The sequence below is a fragment of the Dermacentor variabilis genome, chromosome 11 (genome assembly GCF_050947875.1).
Source record: "Dermacentor variabilis isolate Ectoservices chromosome 11, ASM5094787v1, whole genome shotgun sequence".
In the NCBI taxonomy this organism is placed as follows: domain Eukaryota; kingdom Metazoa; phylum Arthropoda; class Arachnida; order Ixodida; family Ixodidae; genus Dermacentor; species Dermacentor variabilis.
This window is the reverse complement of record NC_134578.1, coordinates 79,405,553-79,425,447: the sequence shown is the minus strand read 5'-3', so window position 1 is coordinate 79,425,447 and position 19,895 is coordinate 79,405,553.

Below are 19,895 nucleotides of genomic sequence, written 5' to 3'. Positions count from 1 at the left end.
ATACCATTTATTTCTCCTGTAGCCCTTCTGCCACAGTATTTTTTGTTTATATTACAAGCTCTTTAAAATAGTCTAAAGATCGTATGCAATAGATTCACACTAGACAATGGTCTAGAGGGCAAAATGAAGCAATTGAATTCCCAGTCTGCCATGCTTCCATAAGCATTCCAGTCTTTTGCTTTTTGATCTTTAGGAACACCAAGGTGTATTAGGACTATCCGACGCCGAGTTCTTCTGGGGCCACTTTCTAAATGCTCTCATTATTGGCCTCATCGAAAGTGCCATCGCTATTTTAGTAATGTATCTGGCAAAAAGCAAAGGCACCACGTACGTTCAGGGAGTGGACCTGACCCTATTGATGGTATCGTTCATCATCGCTCAGATTGGCTATAGTCTGCTTGTCATTCTCATCACGTGGGTGTTCCCCAAAGGTGAGTACAATAAGGCGTCACAGCGACGCAATTTCGCATGCCTTTGTAAGCTGCAGTCGTAGTAGCACGCCGTATGATAATTATCAGCTTCACAGAATGCGGCACTGGATGCCGCCAACTAATTTTCGTTACAAACGATTCATGCTTGTCACTCAGACAAATATGTAACTTCCCCTTCAATCTGCCCTATCAGTCCTACAGCATACAGTATCTTACATCGTTCGTGCTCTAACTTCATTGTCTTCCACCAACACAACCTAATTCCTGACCGCTGATATTACTGCGCCAAATTACTTCCACACTTTGAAAGAAAAAGAAGAATGAATGAGACTATGGAATGAGTAATCTGGAATTATGACACTATAAATGGCTACCCGAAAACATTTCTTCCCGTTCATACAGATTTAAGAGTGTATTAGTCTAGGACGCTTGTTCCATCTTACGTACCCCTTGAAGCCGCTCTTCTACATCTTTTGGTTACATGATACTAGAATAATGTTCTTCGGGATACTGTACAACAGGTTTCAACGTCCGAGTAGTTGACATAGTTTAGCAATACATCTGTGCAATTAGATCTGCAGTTGGGTTACAGAACTCACGCTGCAAATACAAAATTTTTGAACAAAGACACCACGTTTGTGAATAGCCTTGTAAGGTAGAATATTCTTAGTCTGGTCATCACTCGTGAAAACATGGAATAGAATTAATGTTACAGCAGAAAATTACCTTGTGGCTGTGCTTTTTTTTCGAAACGTCCTATGACAGAAGTTTACTGTATGATTGTACACATTAGGCATGTACACATTACAGTGAATAATATTTTTGCAGGATGTATAAATGATTTGTGGGTGTACTTGTTTTGGGGCGTTCATGCGTGAAAGTACAATAAATCAGCACCAATTGTTTTGTTTTAGGTAGTCAAAATGTTAAAGCTACGCCCAACTATTTCTGTCGCAATTTAACGAGGCTGTCACCGAACATGCATTGTGTTTGCAAAGTTGGCGTTGCCGTGCGGCAATGAAGCTTTATATTCGTTATTTTGACACAGCTCCTGCAATGCGGTTGCCTTTTTAAAAGCGGATATGTTATGCCCGCTTTTTGGCATTTTCTTGGAAAATGGCACCTAGACTCATGACACTAAAGTTGTTATCCCATGTAAGGTGATGAATACATTGGTTGAAGCAAACGCGTTGAAAGCGGTCTTGTGTTGCGCTAGTATGCAACAAAAAGACAGTAAGGTTGCTTAGTACACTGTAATCAATAAATGTGATTCTAACTTTTTGAAAATAATGCTGCTGGTAATAGTAATCGAAAGATATGGACTTCGCATTCGCAGTACGTAACATCTTGGAAACACGGGCATGAAAACTTTGGTTGTGAAACTTTAAGGGTGTTTGCAACATATGAGCTCCATTTTCGTTATTCTCAATACGCGTGTAGCAAGGGCGGCCTAAATGAAGGTCGTTTATTTATCTGCTCAGCATTTCTTCGGCACTGCATTGGCCGCCTATTCCCTCATAAATTTAAACAACCTCTTACCATTTCTGCACAATTACGCGCAAAATAGCTTACGACACCAAATAATTCTACCAAAGCAAACCAATACGTGTCAGTTGATAACAAAGGGTTCAAAAAATAAAAATACCACGACTAAATAAATTACTATAACTTATACAGTAACAACTTGACGACAGCAAGGGTGAGCTTTTTTTTTACTCTTTCAAAATGGGGACTTAATCAGAACGTTCAATTATAAGCGACTTTCCCGAAGGTCATTCTTTATATCCGTACAAACTTTATTTAAGGTCTCCAAATAACATAGAATAATGATGAATGAACTATAACTAAACAAATCTGAACTGCACTTTCATGTTTCAACATAAAATCCATTTCCATTTCCAAGTTTCCATTTCTTCGTGGAACAGTGACTTGGCGCGCATATCATCGGTTTTCTGTATTTTCTCCCGACAATTTGGAGGGCTTAATGTAAGATCAATTTAATTGCCATGGAAGTGACAAATTCAATCACAACTTGTGTAGATACGAGAGATTGCCTTTTCTCCTTAAGGACGATATATATATATATATATATATATATATATATATATATATATATATATATATATATATATATCGTCACTGTCACTATGTGTTCCTTGAACGCGTACCAAATGCAGTTCATTGGATGCTCCGGCATTAAACTATGAAAATTTGTGAACAACCAATTCCAGTTATTATCGAAGAAATTAGTTTATCATGTTTTCAGACGTGTTTGTGATCTCGTGTTTGAGGTGTGGCTTAATAAGAGCGGTGCGGCCCCTCGGTTCCTTGCACATCTTCAAAATAAATAACGACAAAGCTCGCCTTCGCGCATGGTGCACGGCGCCAGCGTTTCCCGGTAAACATTACGGTTACATAAGCTGCGGTTGCCCGGAAGCTTGAGAAACACTCCGGGACCTTTGAATGCTATCGCGTTCCATTCCTAAAGCCAGAAGCTTCAGCACTTTGCAATTTTTTTTTTTTTGCATTCCCGTCGCATTGAAGTGTAGTGATCGAAAGCGTGTCCTCCAGCTCAGTCGCCATTGCCGCTAAGGTACAGTAGCTTGTTCACTTAATCAAGTAATAGAGCATATTAGGCTTTAGCCATATGTATCGAAGGAGGCTAGGTCGCTTGGATCATTAAAGCCACAAGCAAACCAAATAAAAATATTTTTTGCCATAGCAATTACATGGACACACTAAGCACATTTGTGTTGTCGCCGTCGCCGTGAGGTTCCGTACGAAGTCCAAGGGCGTCGCCGCGCGCCGTATGCCGTATGTGCAAGTGAAAGCGTGCAAGGCTTAAGCCGGCGAACGCGGCTTAATCTCGCACATGCAACGGAAGAGAGTGGCGAGGATGCGCGCCGCCTTCCGTCGCGCGCAAGGCTTCGGGGGGAGGGTAGGGAGAGGGGGCGCCTTCCTCTCCGGCCGGCCAAGGCGGACGCAACCGCCGGGCCGCTGTATCTTAAGTTATCTGCGACGGGTACAGAACCCACGCTGCGCTGTGTTATGACGACACTTAGTACGCGTTCACGCGAACGGCAGCATGAAGGTCAGTTTGCTTGCTGCAGCTGCTGCCGCGTTTCGTCAGTGCAGCGTTATGACTGCAAGCTTTCACGGCCACCGAAAGAGATCTGTTCATGTTTTCTTGTGCGCGCGTGGCACTATGTTTGTTAGTTTAGTGTGTTTACGTGTGTTCACAAGTTTATAGGGCCGATAGGGTTACTACATTTAATTCGTCTACCTCTCCACTAGAATTGCTTGCGCAATCGACGTTTCTCCTTTCAGGCGAAGCTGTGACGTTTTATATTTACTAAATTAGTGAATTTCATAACAAAATCTTGGTCCCATTAACGAATGCGGACAGAACTTCGGCTTGCCGATCTCCATGCAGCCTGCAATTGCTCAACTATAATTTGTAGCACTTTACAAATGATTTTCCAACGTTATGTATCAAAAATTTATAGATACAATTATTTAATATGCCTGCAATTATTCTGTAGAAATTCACTTATGTTTTTATTTATATCCTTAAGCGCATAATTTAGGTATCTTTTCGGGGAAATTATGTTAATTGCTTACTTGAAAGTGTTCAATTTTTTTGCTCGAAATTCCTGCCTTATCCTGCTGACGTCATTCCTCTGTTCTGGTTAAAGAGTATGTGCACAGTAAGTTAACATGCTACGCTAAAGCATTCATTACGTACATATGATTTCGGTGTTCATCCGCAGTGCCGTTACATGCCACATGTTTCTTTTTTCGAGATGTTTAAACTGTTCTTTGTGTGTGTTTCTGCCCTCCTTTGTATGTACATCTTAGGATAACCGAGGTCTTTTGTCAAGCCATAGTTTAGCGTTTGCTCTGCTAAGCATTCTCCATACTCAAAATATAAATATATTTCGAAATCGAATGAAATCCTTTCGCACAAGTACACAGAAAGTAACTACTTTCGTTGCTCTTCACAGGTTGGGTGGCGATTATCACTGCCATTTTGATCTTAACGGTCCTTCCTGATGTTATCGCGAAATCGGCGAATTCAAACCCGTTGCCGGAATATTTCTTATACTCAAGGATGGAGAAGCTCTCCGCCAGTATTCTCCCCCACTGTGGTTTCGCCATGGTAATGCGAATCATCTGCATCGCTAGAGACTATGAAGGTTTGTATTGTCATAGTTTTATTCTCGGTAACTACAGGCACAAGGCCATACAGTGGCATCGTTTCTTTCACACTCACCCTTATCGCAAAACAATCACTTCTTTTTCCGTTGATTGCATTGGCTGTGACTACTGCTTTTGCAAACGCGACTTCAGGAAAAATATTGTACAGTGTCTCAATATAGAAAATTTCCTTCTAATATTTATTCTCATTTTTTTCTTATAGAGCCAACAATACGAGAAGCGTGGATACGGGGCAAACGACAAGGAATATATCTAGTTTTACGGCATTAGGTGAACGCAATTAACAACATAATTAGCCACAATAACTAACTGCTCAAGTTACGTGCACACTGTTGCTACCTTTTCCGGCTGCAAAGCCGTACAAGTGTCCCAGCAGCGTTCTATTGTAGGATGCATTTTCACATTGTCTTCACAGCGCTGCTTTCGCTATAAAATCGTGGACAGCAATCCAGAAGTTGAACTACATGAAGGCGCAACTTGCGCCTAGTGAAATTTCAAATATTGGTCAGTAAACAACGGCCACGGAAAACTTAACGAAAATGTAGGCCTGTGGATGCCCCCTTTCTTGAAAATGCCGCCCTTGTGCTGTAAACATAAAGCAAGAAATACACGCAAGTTTAATTAAACTAAGAAAGAAACTAAAAAAAATAATTTTTTTACAGTTTGTTGGCGTTCGTAAAACGCCCTAATGTTCAGCACGTGGACAAAGTGAGCTCGCTAACTGCTCCGCCGTGATTACGGGACACCGTTGAGCGGAGCGAAGTTTTGAAAATAAAATACATTTCCTACACTTTGCAGAATCGCAACCCAATCAGATGCAATCAGAATTTCAGCTGCCTGTATGTAGCTCACATTAGTTAAAATTCCCCCCCTACATGTCGTCGCGTTTGCAACGTTGCTTGATATAACGGTTGATAGTACTTGTAGGGGATACTAGCAGTTGTTAAATATTTTATAAAGGCAGTTATTCGCCCGCACGGACTATAACACTTCACGAGGACGTTGGTCACTATATACTCCTAGTTTTCCCTAAATGCACGAACACGGAGAAAGGGAAGCGTAGGAATGGCCCCCGAAAGCGCGGACCTGTTGGAGAAAGTTTGGCGGACGTCATGTGCTGTGTTTCGCAAAGGAGCACTAAGACTGATAGCGGAAATGGCAATGTTGCCATAGCAACTGTGCACCTGAAGCTCTCGCTGCGGCTTTAGGACTCGGAAAAGTGGGATGGCTTAGTTCGGCTCGTGCCTTTCCCGCAGCGCATTCTGTTCGCGAGACAAGCTGACTTTGGAGTGCGCTGTGAAGTTTGAATGTTGTTCTTTTTTTGGTTCTCTGAGTGCGAGTGCCAGCCGGAAACACTCAAGTAATCGCGGCTCGAGTGTTCGTCATTTCCTGCAACGTTGCACAGAAAGGCACATGAGCGCGTCTCGTTCACTAAAACTGTCGCAGAAGTTTGGCAGCTTTGTTCTGACACCCGTCGAAAGCACGCAGTTCCGCCGGCTCGTAGCAATACAAGACAAGTGTTATGTTATACAAGTTAAAGCTCGCGCATACTTGCTTCGGCGAGCTGAATGGATGCACAAAGGGAGATGACACACGAACATGGCTGCATTTCCGACTTCAGAGGTGTGACGTCAGGGCCTCTCCTATTTCTGTCTTTTTTTCCTCCATGACTATATCTGATATAGATATAGGTGACGCGTATAGTTCACCAAGAGAAGTGCTTTGAATTCTGCATTGTTTGCAATTAATATGCACCTAAAAGACCCAAATAGCTTGCGCATGTAATTTTGTTCAGATGCCCTAATTTTTTCACAGGTTATGATGTTCCTGAACAGTTTACTTATAACTTTTCTCTCACATTTAACACATAGAAACGACTGGTTTCTTTTTCCTTTTACTTCACGGAGGTCACAGGGAATACCTCTAACGAACGTCGCATAACCGCAAAAAGAAAACCAAGTACACTAATTTTTTTATGTTTGTAATGGGGCAAGGAACAAGTTTCTTCAGATGTCCAGCATAAACTTGTTTTGCCTAAGCTCAGTGGGAAGAACAGCTGATAACGGCCGCATGATAGCTGGCCAATTTTTTTTAGTATAACTTATATCCCAAATGAACGGAACTGCCCATACAATTTGTCACAACCATTTACGAATTGTTACTAAATTGTATCAAGGAAGGGGCTCCATTCGCCGCACTCGTGAATTATTCATAGCACTCTGTTGTAGCGGTCGTCAGAGTGACGGAGACGATCCAAGAGCACGTACCGCACTGTTTTATTTCAGTGACAGCGAACTATATATATAGGCTGCTTGCCTATGACGTTATATAAAAAGAACGAATCATGTTTGACACGTGTGGCACAGCACTTCTTATCACTTCTCCCTTTCTTTTAAAACTGCAGTCTTTGCACGGGTCTTCATTGTCGGGTAGACCTCCGTAAGACCGGCGGACTTGGGGGACAGAGAGCCTGTTCGGCTGGGAGAGACGTTTGAGGTGTTGTCGAAGGAACAGGCGCAGCGCCAGTTACTTCTGGAGTGGCCAGGCTGCACCGGCCTTCTGGCGTTGATGTGGGCCGATTCTTGTTGTCCGGGCTGGGTTGAAGCGAGTCGGGAGCCTCCGCTTTTGGGGTGACACAGGCACGCGACGGAAAATTTGGTCGAAGTTACGTCTGGCTAGGCCATCGGGAGTGTCGACCGTTACAAGGCGTGAACCCTCTGTGCTCTTGACCATGCCTGGACGCCAACGCTTCCCTTGACCAAAGTTGCGCACCCACACCTGGTCGCCGGACTGGAATCTGGGGAGGCTAGGAGTAACTTCGAGGTAGAGACGGGACGCAAGTATCCAAGCGCGAACGAATTTGGTAGTTCAGCAGCATCTCTGAAGGAGACTTGCCGCACGGTAGTGGGGTACGTCGATAGCCTAGGAGCACTCGCGCTAGTTTTGTTTCGAGATCGTTCACCATCGAGTGCCTAAGAAGGCCATCCTTTATTGTGCGGACCGCACGCTCAGCCAGTCCATTAGATTGTGGGTGGTACGGCGGACTACGTAGATTAGGTATGTTAATTATTGACAGTCCTGAACTGGGAAAACTGCTGACTTGCAAACTGGGGCCCGTTATCTGATACAACTGTTTGCGGCAAGCCAAAACGCGCAAGCAATTCCCGAAGCCGCGCGATTGTGACTTCTGTGGTCGCCGACTTGACGGGAAGTGCCTCAATCCATTTAGATGCGAGTCGACGACTATCAACAGCATGCGTTCCTCTATCGGTCCGGCGTAATCAATGTGAAGCCTTGACCATTTGGTTCCCGTTTCTGGCCAACAGATAGGAACCTGTCGATGGGGCGTTGGCTTAGCTTGTACACATGAGATGCACGAACTTGCAAGGCTTTCGATCTCACCATCCAACCCAGGCCACCAGAACAGCGTCCGAGCCAGTCTTTTCATCGCAGATGCACCCTGGTGTGACCGATGTAGCTCAGCGAGCATGGAGACTCGCTTTGCGGGGTACGACGATGCGATGACCCCAGTAGAGCAGGCCTTCTACGCTTGGCAGCTCCAGCCTTCTGCAAAAAATAAGCTTGAAGGTGATTGTGACACGGTGACAAGCGTTTAGGCCATCCATTCAGTACAAAGTGCTGCACAACGCTAAGGTTTTCATCTCCGTTTGCCAGCGCCCGTATGGCATCCGCTGGCACGAATGAGCTGTCAAGGGTCTCTGAAGACAACACGTATGCTGGTAAGGTGCCCGATCGACAAACTTCTGTTATTGGCACGGGCAAGCGGCTGAGTGCGTCCGCGTTGGCGTTTTCCTTGCCGGCCTTGTACTCTATGCGGTAGCTATATTGGCTTAGAAAGAGAGCCCTTCTCTGAATACGTGCCGACGCCATTGGGGGCAGAGGTCGATCTTCTCGTAGAAGTCCCACCAGTGGTTGATGGTCCCTGACCAATACAAACTCGCGGCCCAGCAGGTAGTCTCGAAACTCTTACTGCGAATACCAGTGCGAGCGCTTCCTTCTCGAGGTGAGAATAATTCTTTTCGGCGTGTGTTAACGTGCGTGAACGGAAGGCAATGGGCTTATCCAATTTTTCAATTTGGTGCGAGATTACGGCACCTAAACCCGAAGGTGACGCATCGCATTCCAAGCGCACTGGCTGGTTGGGATCGAAATACGTCAGAATAGGCGAAAGCAGAAGTGTTTGTTTAGCCTTGAGATACGAATTTTCCTGCGCCGTTCACCAGTGCCATTTATGCTCTTTTTCAAGCAGAAGATACAACGGGGCCAGCATCGTTGACATGTGTGGCAAGAACCGGTGATAATAAGTCAACAGACCCAAAAACGAGCGCAGTTCGCTCACATTCGCAGGTCGTGGCGAGTCGCGTATTGCTGCTAGGTTTTTCTCAAGCGGATGCAAGCCGTCTTTGTCAATGCGATGGCCCAGGTAGACGATTGAGTCATTGCGAAAAAGGCATTTTTCGGCCTTCAGCTTGATACCATTTTCTTGAAGCCTGCGCAAAACGTCCCGAAGCACTGTGCCACTATCGTCTTAACGTTCCGCTATCGATACATCGTCCAAATACAGCTGCACGGCTGGAAGACCGGCCAGGACCGTTTCCATGCGCCGCTGAAAAATCGTGGGAGCCGAGGCAACTCCAAACGGAAGGCGGTTATAGCAGCAGAACAACCCCTTGTGAGTGTTTATCACGGCCAACTTCCTCGCCTCCTCATCCAATGGGAGTTGGTTGTATGCATCCTTAAGGTCCAGTGTTGTGAAAAATGATCCCCCACGTAGCGACGCGAAAATGTCTTCAATGTTTGGTAAAGGTTACTGCTCAGTTATGCACGCAGCATTGATTGTGGCTTTGAAATCGCCGCAGATGCGAAGGGAACCGTCTTTCTTCAGTATTGGTACGATTGGCGCCGCCCACACAGAATGTGCTATGGGCGATAATATGCCTTGCTCTACTAAACGCTCCAGCTCAGTTTCCACTTTTTCACGAAGAGCATAAGGAATTGACCGCGCCTTGTGGAACTTTGGTTGGGCGCCTTCTCGAATGTGGAATTTCACAGGTGATCCCTGAATGTTTCCAAGTCCTGGCTCAAAAAGGTCAGGAAACTCGGTCCTGAGGCTGTCGGGATCTTCTGACGTCGATTGAACCGTAGCGAGAAACCCGGACGGCAAACGCGAGAACGCTTGGATTAAGTCCCTTCCGCAAAGGCTGGGACCCGAGCAGCCTGTAACTATCAGTGTGGCAGGTACAGTCTTCCCCGCAAAATCGGCTTCAAGTTGCCGTTCACCGACAATGGGTAGCTTAACAGCTGAGCGTGTGTTTGCATTTCGATAAGCGTGGCTAACTCAGACGGTGCTTTAGATACACCTCCTGCGGAATGATAGAAAACAGTGATCCCGGGTCAATAATCATCTTCAAGGGCACGCCACCCCAGCGGAAAACTCTGCGGAAAGCCTGGAGCAAAGATTTCTTTTCCCGTGACTGCTGCAATGTGAAGACTGATGAAATATCGCCTTCCTCCGTTTCGGATACAGCGCTCTCATAATGAACTGCGTTAGCGACGCCATCGCGCATACGACAAGCCCGGAGCCCCGACTGAGAGCGGCATTTTCTTGCAAAAAGACCAGTCTTCCGACAGCGAAAACACTGCTCCTTTTTGTGCGGACAGTCGCTTGCTTCGTGATCGTAGTTTCCGCAGCGTGCGCACTGAGTATGGCTTTGCTTATCTTTGGTGAAGGTCTGATATCGGCGTGATTTACTCGCTACAGTGCACACCGCTGCCTCATTATCAAGTATAGTCATGGCGCTTACTTCCAGTGCGGCTGTCTCTGCCGCTATGGCAATCGTTTCAGCTTGGGCAAGTGTGAGCTCAGTTTTTTCAAGCAGCGTCTGCTGCACCGCCCGATTCCGGATGCCACGTAATGCGGTCTCGTAACATACTGTCCAAACTGGTGCCGAAGTGACAATTATCCGCAAGCTTGCGTAGCTCAACAACATAGTCACGGACAGTTTCGCTTGCAGCCTGATCCCTTGTAAAGAACTTGTAACTTGCGGCAACCTCATTAGTCTTCGCCGCATAGTGGTTATTTAGGATGGTAAGTGCGTCCTTGTAACTCAGGCCATTTACTTTCTGCGGGGCGCAGTGTCCGGCAAGAACGCCTACCGTCTTCGTTGACCGTGTCGAAACCAAGAGCGCCTTCTTTTATCATCTGTCTCAATATCATTTGCTTCAGAAAATACCTCCAATTGAGTCAAGTAAATATCCCACTTGATTTTCGCCGAAACTTGGGGTACCGAGGTTCGTAGCCAGGTCCATGACCGCCGATGCTCCGTAGACTCGATTACTTTCAGTACCCAGCAGGACTCCCAGCGCTACCGAGACGCCACTCTTCGTGGCGGGGGCTCCGCGGGGTGGTCACCCTCGTCGCCACTGTTGTAGCGGGCTGCAGAGTGACGGAGACGATCCAAGAGCACGTACCACACTGTTTTATTTCAGTGACAGCGAACTATATATATATATATATATATATAGGCTATATAAATTCGTCCTGGTCCGGGACTAGCCACCTTGTTAGCTCAGATGGTAGAGCGGCTGTCCCGGGAAGGCGGTGGTCCCGGGTTCGAGTCCCGAACCAGGACGAATTTTTCTACAACTATGAGGCGTTTCTTTCGAGGAACCCGTATGGGTTTCCTTTCTAGTAATTGCTACGAACAGGTGGATGTCTGATTTTCCCTTTGTTCACTGTAACGTATGCAAAGATGGCATAGTACACCAAACTTTTTCAAACTCATCTAGTACATGTGCAGGTGAAGAATGAAAATAAGTTGTTTAGAAGGTGCAAAGTAGAGGACTTATACAATGATGCATTTAGAACACTGTGCGCGATAACAGCCGAAATTATTCGCTTACCTTCAGATTTCAAACAAAAAAGGTAGCCTGATTCCAAAGGGAATGGGTCACCTGTTTCTTCAATGCGAAAGACGCATTTCGTCCGCGCTAGGGTTTCAGGATATCTAAGTTAAGGCGCTAACGCTAGGAGAAATAAATAATTCGCGACGATCCTGCCAATGCTGAAACGGCAATAAAAGTTACGCGACCTATGTGAAGGTCAGATACTATATTGCTGCCCCTTGATCCACCTGAATGATCCGGGCTGTGTTTATTTGCGCGAAATCCGTGAGAATGGAGGCGATGCGCTTATTTGCGCGAACAAGCCCAGCCGTTCCGATATTTGGCCATTTCTAAAGATGGTATGTCGTATCATTCGGCTGCTGCTTTTCATAGTAGAATGTTGGTAATTTAATTTACTGGTACGGTTGCCAATGTGCACGCATAAAACTTACTTAGTAAAACTGAAGCATCCATAGTGTTCACACCATTCATAATGGCGATCTGAAAACAAATAAAGAAGCGTATCTTGTGAGCACAATTTTAAGCGCCTTTGCCTTTGCGCAAATGTCAGGCTCTAGTTCCTGCGACTGCAAACTACTGTTGTTTCTTCATGGTCATGGAGTCCACGTGCCTTGAAGCAATGTTCGACCGCCTCGTTGTAGTTTGTGAAAAAAATAAGGTGTTTTGGAAAGTCATTTTTGAGGCAACTTTTCTAACACCGAAATCATTAAATGTTACGTATGTTTTGTCAACTTAGCTAAGAACATCTTTCTCTACTTAACGTAAAATATTATTGCTAAGTGATCAAAAGGTTACTCATCATCATCATCAGCCTGGTTACGCCCACTGCAGGGCAAAGGCCTCTACCATACTTCTCCAACTACCCCGGTCGTGTAATAATTGTGGCCATGCCGTCCCTGCAAACTTCTTAATCTCATCCGCCCACCTAACTTTCTGCCGCCCCCTGCTACGCTTCCCTTCCCTTGGGATCCAGTCCGTAACCCTTAATGACCATGGGTTATCTTCCCTCCTCATTACATGTCCTGCCCATGCCAATTTCTTTTTCTTGATTTCAACTATGATGTCATTAACTCGCGCTTGTTCCCTCACCCAATCTGCTCTTTTCTTATCCCTTAACGTTACACCTATCATTCTTCGTTCCATAGCTCGTTGCGTCGTCCTCAATTTGAGTAGAACCCTTTTCGTAAGCCTCCAGGTTTCTGCCCCGTAGGTGAATACTGGTAAGACACAGCTATTATACACTTTTCTCTTGAGGGATAATGGCAACCTGCTGTTCATGATGTGAGAATGCCTGCCAAACGCACCGCAGCCCATTCTTATTCTTCTGATTATTTCCGTCTCATGATCAGGATCCGCCGTCACTACCTGCCCTAAGTAGATGTATTCCCTTACGACTTCCAGTGCCTCGGTGCCTATTGTAAATTGCTGTTCTCTTCCGAGACTGTTAAACATTACTTTAGTTTTCTGCAGATTAATTTTTAGACCCACTCTTCTGCTTTGCCTCTCCAGGTCAGTGAGCATGCATTGCAATTGGTCCCCTGAGTTACTAAGCCAGGCAATATCATCGGTGAATCGCAGGTTACTAAGGTATTCTCCATTAACATTTCTCCCCAATTCTTCCCAATCCAGGTCTCTGAATACTTCCTGTAAACACGCTGTGAATAGCATTGGAGAGATCGTATCTCCCTGCCTGACGCCTTTCTTTATTGGGACTTTGTTGCTTTCTTTATGGAGGACTACGGTGGCTGTGGACCCGCTATAGATATCTTTCAGTATTTTTACATACGGCTCGTCTACACGCTGATTCCGTAATGCCTCCATAACTGCTGAGGTTTCCACAGAAACAAAGGCTTTCTCGTAATCAATGAAAGCTATATATAAGGGTTGGTTATATTCCGCACATTTCTCTATCCCCTGATTGATAGTGTGAATATGATCTATTGTTGAGTAGCCTGTACGGAATCCTGCCTGGTTCTTTGCTTGACAGAAGTCTAAGGTGTTCCTGCTTCTATTTGCGATTACCTTAGTAAATGTTTTGTAGGCAACGGACAGTAAGCTGATCGGGCTATAATTTTTCAATTCTTTGGCGTCCCCTTTCTTATGGATTAGGATTATGTTAGCGTTCTTCCATGATTCCGGTACGCTCGAGGTCATGAGGCATTGCGTATACAGAGTGGCCAGTTTCTCTAGAACAATCTGCCCACCATCCTTCAACAAATCTGCTGTTACCTGATCCTCCCCAGCTGCCTTCCCCCTTTGCATAGCTCCCAAGGCTTTCTTTACTTCTTCCGGCGTTACTTGTGGGATTTAGAATTCCTCTAGACTATTTTCTCTTACATTATGGTCGTGGGTGCCACTGGTATTGTATAAATCTCTATAGAACTCCTCAGCCACATGAACTATCTCATCCATATTAGTAATGATATTGCCGGCTTTGTCTCTTAACGCATACATCTGATTCTTGCCAATTCCTAGTTTCTTCTTCACTGTTTTTAGGCTTCCGCCGTTCCTTAGAGCATGTTCAATTCTATCCATATTATACTTCCTTATGTCAGCTGTCTTACGCTTGTTGATTAACTTCGAAAGTTCTGCTAGTTCAATTCTAGCTGTAGGGTTAGAGGCTTTCATACATTGGCGTTTCTTGAAAAGGTTACTCAATCAACAACAAAAAAAATCGCTAAAATGGCAACAATGCCGAATGCGGCGTACTAGCAAACATACATCAGCAGACATACACAAGCTGCCTCGTTTTGCTCGACGAAGACAAGAGGCGCACGTCGTAACCTGCATTAATACCGAAAGAAAAAAAGGAACTGTGAAGTTACGTAACGCTCATATAAAATTTATCTGCCTATTGTGTGTAACATTTCGCTCACATTAACTAAAATATTGTCTGCTACGCATTTTCCAGAAGAGGGTTATAGCACCGAAAAAACACAACACACAGCAAGCGAGACGGGACAGGCGCATCCCGTCTCGCTTGCTGTGTGTTGTGTTTTTTCGGCGCTATAACCCTCTTCTGGAAACATGCACCAACTAGCCCCCCAACATGTACTACTCTGCTACGCATTTGTTTTTACATACTCGAAAACGTTGCTGACAACGGAAGCCTGATAGCTTTGAATACATGAAGCTGGAAGCTTTCGCAAAAGCTATATGTTATACAAAACTATTCAGCTTAGCACAACTATTTAACTTCGTAGATTCAGTTGAAATAGCGTTGCCCCGATATCTGATAGGATTGATAGTGGCAGTCCTTCAATTGAAGTCAAAGCTGTGTGCTAACTCTTTCATCAATCGTTAAAAGCATTTTTCTTTCTAAAGTGCTTGAATGTACAAATAATTTCGCAAGCCACACACAGCACCAACGCCTAAAATGTTTTCTATGCATAACCCAAACAATGGCCCTTATTTTCGCCGCAGTTAAATCGTGGCTAAACTATACCATGTGTTTAAAAGCACTTGAAAAAAAAAAATTCGCTGTGGCAGACACAAGAATTCTAGTTCGTGAGCTGGTGTACTCGAAGTGGCGGACATGCATAAAAATTTGAAATGTATAATCTACTAATTAAAAATTTCGCTAATCAAAGTTTTAAGTAGTTATGGCACATACTGCTCTTCAAATTTTTTAGCCGGGAAGTAACACAACGAACTTCGAACGGATTCTCAGGATGACAGCAGTTCAGAGTTTAATTACGGAGCTTTTCGTAGAAAGGCCTTTTTGTGCCAATTACATTCAATTATTTGAGCTTATTAGCCACGAGGAAAGACATGTGCCAGGTATGCGTACGCTTGGGCCTATTGCGGCAGCAAGAGTCGAACAAGCGACCTCCCGCAGCCGAGGTGGCCACATTAAATCTAGGCCACATTTGCAGTCTCATAACATACCCCTTCATTTCGTCTAATATAAACGATGTGGCCTGCTTTAGTTGCTGGGGTACACCGGTGAAACCCACTTCAATCCTCCTATTACGCATGGAAAATATAAAGAAATATGGTTGAGTGTAATGTTTACAGTGTTCTAATTACGCGAGCAATGCTAATATGCTGCGACTCATCTCACCTGAGAAAGCGTCCTTTTCTAAGAAATATAAGCAGTCTGTAACGTAGATACAGACAAATTGTTCGAGAAGTTTTCTTCGGTAATGCTGCATTTGATGTGCACCTAATTATTTTTGGACAATCATTTACCATAGTAGTCCGCCTACTTTAAAGAGTCATGTTAATAGGCTGTGTAATTAGCCAGGGCTGCGAGCCAAATTTTGTGCCGATTGTAGAACTCAATTATACACATATTACGGCGCTTGAATGCGTAATAAGTTAGCACATTTAGATTTTTTTCCCTGCACACAGATCACAGCTTGACGCCTATTCTACGAAATGTCGCAAATATAAGGAATGCATGGCACAACGGCCCTGATCGTGTGTCGCAGATCGGCGGCGCCCATTATTTCGCTACGAACTTTAAAGCAAGCATTTCGCGCTGTCGTGGCTAAAAAATTAAATTATATGATGGGGTTTTACGTGCCAAAACTACTTTCTGATTACGAGGCACGTCGTAGAGGAGGACTCCGGAAATTTCGACCACCTGGAGCTCTCCAGCGTGCACCTAACTATAGGTACACGGGTGTTTTCGCATTTATCCCCCCATCGAAATGCGGCCGCCGTGGCCGGGATTCGATCGCGCGACATCGTTTTCACCAGCCCAACACCGTAGCCACTGAGCAACCACGGCGAGTGCGGTTATGGCTAAGAGTGCCGTAGAGCTTCTTTTCAATTGTTATGGCTTCGGAAACAAATTTAACAATAGTTTTAGGTGGTATCGATTTCTCCGCCAAAGAGGTTTTTCTTTCTGCACCCCGCGTCATTAAGCGCACTTTCCTCTCATTAGCCATATCACGGTAGGCGTGGCGCATCTGGGGACGTATTCTGAAACGTTCGCCGCCGCGAAAGTTTCGCCCTGGCCACGCCTCCGCCGTTGCGGCTCGCGCTGAATGGCTGCTTTGACAAAACCGGAAATTCACTTGCGCCACCTGAATTTCCGGTTTTGTCAAAGCAGCCATTCAGCGCGCGCCGCAACGGTGGAGGCGTGGCCAGGGCGAAACTTTCGCGGCGGCGAACGTTTCAGAATACGTCCCCTGATGAGTCAGTCATTCTGTGAACAGCACGACGTTTAGGTCTTGTGGCTCAGGCTTATAGATGAACGTAGGCTCTTGTTTTTAGTGCGGCATTTGTGAAAGTCTTTTATATGAGGTTACGAAACGAATACCACAACGGTACGCCAAGCTACTACAAACATACCGTAACATGTAGCCAGCGTTCCCCTGAGTCATCATAGAAACACTCTCCAAAGTCCCTAACCGATTCTCTCTGCATTCTGAGGATGATCAGCAACACATCGGTGGCACTCTAGATTGTTGCAGTGTGAGGTATGCAGGGGGCGCTTGATTTTTATTGTGGCGGTTGACTTTGGCCGTAGCCTTATTGGTATTTCGAATCAATGGCTTGTACTATACGATCAATTGTTGTAGCCTAAGTCATGCGAACTGGTCAATGTCAACGTTGGCGTTGTTTTATGGGGGTTGTCCGGTAGAAAACAAAGCACTACCTTCAGTACACATTACGTTTTGGTGAAATAGAAGAGTACCGTAACTGTGTGTGACACTGCCATCATATTTAACTGTGCGATCTTGTGGTTCCTCCCACTAAGAAAACCAAGCGACACTTACAGTACGCTGCAGCAAAGAGGGTAGGCGTCTGTCGTTAAAAGTATCATGTACGCCTCAAGTGCATCGGCTGTTTGTACATGGTTCGACGCACATTCACGCACAATCGCTGATGCTCGCGTGCGTTCAAGAACCTACAACATTATTTGATTCGTGCACCATATATGAAGAGGCAAGAATCCTTTATTATTCGATTAATGACGACATTGAGAAGGTTACGATGCTTGAACGCGCTATTCACCGAGAGAGAATTTTGAGAGAGTGGTTAGTCGGTGAAAAGCCGACACCAGAAAAAAGATAAACACTGTAGGCTTGTCAAATTAAATACATTGATGGCCGTTCAATTTGGTCGTTCAATGCGTTGTTCTTTCATTGTGTTTTCACAAAAAGCCATGGGCTTTTCAAAGTATTTATAATTGTGCTGCATCTATTGATGATTTCTTAAATATTCGGCCTTTCCGTGCTCACAACATTGCTACACGCGTGTGGTATTTGCTTGTTTGAACGAGGTGCGTGGGCGCCATCACTCGAGAAAAGAGGAGGAAGAACGAACTGGGCTCGCGCTGTGAAGCTAACCGGTCAACGCTGCAACCGCTGTTGTAAACATAACCTGTAAATAGTCCCTCGTCTCACAGAATCGTGCTTTGCGTAACATTGTGGTGAAGGTGGAACGTTCCCCGTCCTCGCCACGGAGCTCCTGCGGAGTCTGCGCCACGGAGTCTCCGTGATCCTGGAAGATTCTCCGCCCAAAATGACGTTGACGTCGATGACTGGCTCAGCATGTATGAGCGTGTTAGCCAAAGCCCCCACCGGCACCCTACCATCGTGCTTGCCAATGTGGTCTTTTATCTGGACGGGCCACCGCGTGTCTGGTTTCGCATGCACCCATGAGGTTGAGCTCTCCAGCTGGGAAATTTTCAAACCGTTTCAAACTATTTCGCAACCCGTCAGATCGCCAACAGGCTGCGCGAAAAGAGCTTGCCACCCGTGCCCAGTCGTCGACCGAATCGTATGTCGTCTACATACAGGAAGTGCTCGCGCTTTGCCGGAACTTTGAGGAGCACATGACCGAGGCTGATAAGGTGAGCCATATCCTAAAAGGCATCGCGGACGACGCCTTAAGTTTGCTCATCCATAACGATGTTTCTACCTTCGACGCCATCGTCAAAGTATGCCGCCGTTTCGAGGTAGCCAAAAGCCGCCGCGTCGTCCCACAGTTTTCCCGGCTCCCAAACACCCCTGCCACGTCCTCTTGCTCCACTCTTACCGCCACGCGACCATTTCAATAGAACGTCACACGTATCGTGTGCTGTGAGATTGAAGCGGCGAGTCCGGCCCCCATTCATCCACGACCTCCAGACGGTACCTTTGACCAAGCGGCCCACACTATTTCCGTTATTCCAGCAGTTGTGTGGCAAGAAATTGCAAACCTTCGCATCCCTACCGCCTCCTCTGTCTCCCGACCTGAGTTGGCACCCATTCCCACGTCCACAACCTGTAATGAGCAGTATTTCGCTCCCAGACAAAGTAATCCTGCTGAATGGCGAACCCATACGAAACACTGATCTGCTTGGTCATGTAGCCGCCACTGCCGCACCACCTGGATAACGCCGTACCGGAGTTCATTCCGTGCTTCTCGCCCATGCGACGACGCTCCCCTTCGCCCCAGCCTCGCCGTTTTTCCTCGCTGAACCGACGGACGGAAAACAAGGCCATGCAGCTCTTGGAGGTATTACGGCATCAAGTTCGTCCTGTCGAAATGCTCCGTTGACGCTCCTCACAAACACGACCTAATTGAAGTAGACGTAGATGGTGTTCCGTTGACGGCATTAATTGATACTGGAGCCCAAGTGCCCATAATGAGCTCTAACCTATGCCGTCGCCTCAAAAAATTTCTTGCGCCTGTCATCACTCGAGCCGTACGCGTCGCCAATGACGCCACTGTTGCCGTCAGGGGTACATGCACTGCTCGTATAGGAATTGCTGGCCGCCGTGTTCCAGTCCTGTTTACCGTGCTGCCCAGTTGCCCTCATGACCTAATCTTCGGGCTCCGCTTTCTGACAACGCATTCTGCCCTCGTCGACTGTTCCACCGGTACGCTGTGCCTCGAGCTTCCTCTTCTTTCAGACGTTCGCCCCGAACAACCGAACAGCCTCTGCACTACAGCGTTTGTTCGCTTACCTCAAAAAGCCCTAATCTTCGTCGAATTGGCCTCAACGGCAACCGTGCCTGGTGTCGACTTCGACGTCGCACATATTCGTGATGTCCTACTGGCGCGCGACATCTCTGTGTCACACTCAGCCGTAACCCTTGCCGCTAATTAGATGTCTCCCCTTTATCAATTTTGGCTTGACGAAGGAAGTGTTACCTGAAGGCATAGCGGTGGCCACGCTCCGGTCAGTGACAGACGACCACGTCACTGTTTTTGCTGCCGACGCGTCTCCAGATCCTCCTGATTACCCTCAGGATGCCTTGAACATCGACGGGCCATTACGTCCCGTGGTCGCTACGGACCTCGAACTTGACCAAGCAGCGGCCATATATTGCGTTTTGCTTTCCTACCGCGGCATAATTGACACTGACGATCGACCAC